The 5,013-nt window shown below is 48.1% G+C and overlaps 1 non-coding gene across 1 annotated transcript; it reads right to left on the reverse strand.

Annotated features, from left to right (window-relative positions):
• Window positions 1–4,469: 4,469 nt before the first annotated feature.
• On the reverse strand, window positions 4,470–4,541 carry TRNAW-CCA (transfer RNA tryptophan (anticodon CCA)). The gene has a single exon. It is a non-coding gene; the product is annotated as a tRNA-Trp (tRNA).
• Window positions 4,542–5,013: the final 472 nt, after the last annotated feature.

The following is a 5,013-nucleotide window of genomic DNA, read 5'->3' on the forward strand; positions in this document are numbered from 1 at the left end:
AAAATTGCGGTGAGCGAAAGGGATTTCGCTCGCCGGAGAAAACAAAGGAACTTTCTCATCTGTTGACGCCCGGGGGAAGCGGAACCGCGGCTCCGCTACTGTGTCTGATTTTTCCTCACACTTCCCGGCCACCATGTCGCCGCTCTAGGCGCGCGCAGACATGATTAGAAAAGAGGATGAATCGACCCTGTCTACGTACCATAAGCGTATCCACGCTTACGTCCGCTAAACGCAGGCCCATTTCCACTTTTATTTCAGTGTATGCAAACAGCTGCAACGATAATTTCAGCCTAGTGACGCCATCTCATTGTCATGACGGCAACCGTTATTGTCAACAAACTGACGCTCCTTTTAGCCCTAGCATCGGCAGAATCCTCAGAGGGCGAGGTGAGACGGAGCGAAAGACCGGCGGCCCATCTGAAAAGGGCAGCATCAAGGACCAATTCAATCCGAAGCGAGGGGTCCTGCTAGAAAGGGCGCGGCCATATTTGTCAGAGCACGTTATTGGGCGAGTCGGTCGTACATACTTAAACAAGGGAATTGCGCTACAAAAGACACGGACGAGAAAAGGACAAGGATTGCGCCCGTCCTTGTCCTTTTCTCGCCCGTGTCTTTTTTAGCGCAACTCCCTTGTTTAAGTAGGCCATATTTGTCGTCGCGGAATTTTTCCGGCTGCGGTAATCGCTCTTGGACGGACCGGTCTCGCCGCGCCGCTTTCCTCCCAGGTCGGCGTCAAAGGCGGCCGAATCCGCTTCGCTGGCCAGATTTTGGTCAAGTGTGAACGGGCCCTTAACGACTTCTCTGTCGGCATCTGAGCTGACCGCGTGCAGCGTCACGCATGGGGGGCCTACGACTTGCAGAACGCACGGACAGGGCAGTGGTCGCTCTCGAGAATGCACTGCCATCTGTTGTCCATTTGTTCAGATTGACGTGCTAGACTATTCTTTCTAAGGGCAGCGACAGAGCGGCTGCTGTGGGACTACGCCACCTGTTCGGGAGGAAAGTCAACACTTGCTCCGTTTCCATAAATGTTTCGCTTTATTTAGCCAGGTACTCAGAAATGGCGTAAAATTTGAATAATTTGTCTTTCATTTGCAGTAGTAACTTGTACAGTACCAGATGTGTTCTTGCCTCTGAATGGTACCGGTTTCGAGGCGTCGCCGTCTGCCTGTCGCTCACGAGAACTAAGCTAGCACTAAACGAATAATACGCCTGCTGGGCTTCGCACGCAATGGCAAGCCGCGAATGCGCACTGTTGATGTTCTGCTATTTTGACCAAAACAGTGTATAGGCGGTCTATTCGCGTATTTGTTAAGGACGGTGCATGACATGTAGAAGCATTAATAAAACTGGACGAAACATTTAACCCCTCCTTAAGGGTGTAACGTGGTACCTTTAATGTATTAATGACCATAAGTGCTGAACTAGTCATACCCTACTTAAAATTCAAAGATCCCTGGGAGTCCTCATACCAATCCTGCCGCAGTGGAGCAGCGGTTAAACGGTGCGCAGCAGCCCTGCGATGGCAGGTGTTGCCACTGTGGCGCTCGTGCGACCCAGGTTGCTCTTCTCGAAAAACCTCTCGCGACCAGTCATTCATTTCACTGCCACTTGCTACGGCTTTCAGTTTCTTCACAATGCAGTGGGCAGGTTGTGATGACACCACAGCATCACGTGACTTAGGCAGCCCACCTAGGTTGCTAAGGCGACGGCTCTGGGTAGGATGGACGCCGCCATGTTTCCCGACCTCTTTCGACGTTAGGTGGGCACATTAGTTCGTTTTTTTAGCTAGTTTCAGGTGAGCATCGCCCTCTAACCTAAAGGAAAGATAAGACTGCGCCAATAGGTCGAGAAGAAGAAGAAAATAAATTAATAATACACCACGGGCATTAGCTAATCCAGCAGTTAACGTTGTTTGATATCAATGAGCTAGCTTGCAAGAACATCCTGCTAAAGCTAACCCAAAAACACATGTGATGTCGGCGTTCTGCAGATCCACACTGGCACCCTGCTACTCCCCCAAGGAGGAAAAAAAAATAGGAAGGAGCATGACGTCATAATCTTGAAGCCTGATAATAAAAAATATAGTGTAAAACACCATGGGCAATAGGACCTCAAGTGACAAGGCAGCGGTAGCTCTTAGCCGGATTTCGGTTTCGCTTTTTCGTTGTGTGGCGCTGCGTTTGTGCGCTACGTCAAAGAATGAACTTTAACTAAAAAGCACCGCAATCCAAGCTGGTTGGCAGTCTGGTAACTGTGGAGGGCCTATTTCCCAAGCGTCTGTGCGCAAAACGGCCCTCGGCAGCGGCGTCAGAGGAGGATGGCTGGCAGAGGCTGAGCGCGTGACGTCACGCTCCCTCCTAGTTTTTTTCTCCTCCATGTTCGCTGGTGTGGCGTGTACGGCGCTTGTTTAATTGTGGCTTTGTTTTTTATATATATATGAACACAAATCTCAAGGTCGTTTGCGCATTGCGCCTGCATCACAAATACTGACTTCGTAGTCGGGAATCGGCCTTGCACTCTAGTGCTTGGCAGGAGAACTCCGACACTATATGCGCAAGCGCCGGCAGCGAAAGGAAACCATCAGTGCGACAATTCAGCTGCGACGTTTCGGCTGTTTCAGTCGCTAGTGCAGTGCGAATTTGTGCACTGCACTTATTTGAGAATATGCCCCTGGCGTTCCTTCCAGCGAGCTCATCTTGCATGCTGGCACCGACGATGCTGAGCGGCTGACGATCTGAAGGAAAACTATATCGGCATGCACGCGAAAAAATAGAAATACTTGAGGCTGTAAACTGGACTTGGTGGATGTGAGTAGTGAGGAATTGCAGCGTGCCTATTAAAGTGGGTATGTTGCCCCTAATAATGATCTGTCGAAGTTTGTGGGCAAGTTTTGCACCTGAATATTTCTTATAAACGTTGCCGGCCTGTTTTCCGCCTTTCATACCACCCTGTATAGTGACACCAAAACACACAGCGGATGCAAACTGCTTGAGGTCATGAGATCGCCGACCGAGATCGGCTCGCTACCGCGCCTTCTCGCATCTAGTGTGCCTACTTAGGAGGATGCACATAAACTATGGCGAGTCCAGACCACCAACAAATTTTTTTCTGACAACGGGACCACCATACTCATGGTGGTCCACCATACTCGGGATACCTCAGCGGTCTGAGCGCTCGCCTGCTGAGTCATAAGAAACGCGTTAAATCCCGGCTGCGACGACAGCGTTTCGATACCCAAAAAGCGCCCGAGCACTGTGCAATGTCAGCGCACATTAGAGGATCTCAAGGAACCTGAATTAAACGGGAGCCCAAAGCGCGGATTCCCGCATATCGCTCATATACCATCGTGACGGTAAACTGAGCAATTCTCATTAATTAATTAAGCCACTGCGGCCTGAATAGCGATTATGTGCAAGACAATTCGCTGAACAGACAACGTTCCTTGTAGGAATGATTTGTGCAGACTGAAATACTATTAGTCACATTTGCGATAGTTTTTGTTGTTAACTGAGGTAGATATAGAGCCAGTGGCGTAGCCAGAAATATTTTTCGGGGGATGTTATATGCCGCCGGTAAGAAAAAAAATGAAAGCGAGATCCTGCGCGAGAGCAATAACTTCGTCAAATTTCTGCTGCAATGAAGCTGAAGTGTTGGTTATTTTGTTCACTATAATATCTATATAATGCGAGTGCACAAAGGACATCCAGGGCTTCATTCGTAAAGAACAGTCATTAAAAAAAAACACTCGTACGAAAAATCGCCGCTATTTACAATACTTTCACATAATATACACAACCACACAAAAGCTTCCGCTCTACAACAGTGCCAGTAACTACGAACGAATGGCATTTGTGAAAACTTCCTCCCCATGCATGTGAAACTGCGTCCGCACCAACCGGACGCAGGGCTGCTTTAAAGAAAGACGCACTTTTTATTTCCGCGACAGTTTATGATCCTTTGAAGCCAATGCAACGGCTGAAAACGTACGCTGACGTGAAAAGCTTATGTTTCATGGGGTGAACTGTGCCCACCATTAAAAGGAGTGTCATACGTCGTACGAAGGCGAAGTAGGGTGACTGTTTCCCCTAACTTCCGCTTCCTATTATAATAGGAACTGTATATGTCAACAAACCAACACTCTCCTTACTTTCATTTTTTTTACACTTCAATGTATAGATGTGGTGTGTACATAGCACAAGCGAAAAAAAGGCCAAAAGGAAAAGGTGGGGGGGGGGGACCTCAGCGCTCAGAAAATTTCGGGGTGTGTTCTACACCTTATCCCCCCCCTCCTGGCCATGCCCCTGTATACAGGAAATCCCTGCCGAGTTCTTTATGGCGCGTTTAATGACTTGAAAACGTCATATGTATGAATGTAGGTCATTTAATCATTCAACAAAATCAAGAGCATGACTTAGGAACGAAGTAGTTCATTTTGGCGACGAAAATAGCCCACTAAAAAATAAAAGTGACCCGTACGTGATTCGAACACGCAACCTTCTGATCTGGAGTCAGACGCGCTACCGTTGCGCCAACGAGTCAGGCATGCGCTCACGACAGAAAACGCAGTTTTTATTATTGCGCTTATCAGAGCTTGTGCGGGGCTGCGTATGGTCAGCTTTCTTCTTTTATCCTTTGCCTTGACAAGGGTCAGCCTGTCCACAGAACCGATAGCCTCAGCTATTGAGCACACATAACACGAAATCCGCTTTCGCTTTTAGCCGATGGCGGCTTCGTATATTTGAGAAAAAAAACTGGCTGATTACTCTGTACTCTTGCAATGATGCATCAGAAATTCATGAAACGCGCGTGCCACATAACGCTGTACAGAACACGCAATGGAAACTACGGAAGCACTGCGATGCACGGTAATCTTTTTATCCGCTCTTGCGTTAAACGTACGCTGTCAAGACATTCGCCCGAGTGCTTTGGCGTCGCTTAACAGTAGTAGCACACATATTTTATGAGAAAACAAAATTTAATTCTTTCAACCGGATGCAAGGAAATTGATTA

Source organism: Amblyomma mixtum, chromosome 10 (assembly GCF_055824585.1).
Source record: "Amblyomma mixtum isolate Tamu chromosome 10, ASM5582458v1, whole genome shotgun sequence".
Lineage (NCBI taxonomy): Eukaryota > Metazoa > Arthropoda > Arachnida > Ixodida > Ixodidae > Amblyomma > Amblyomma mixtum.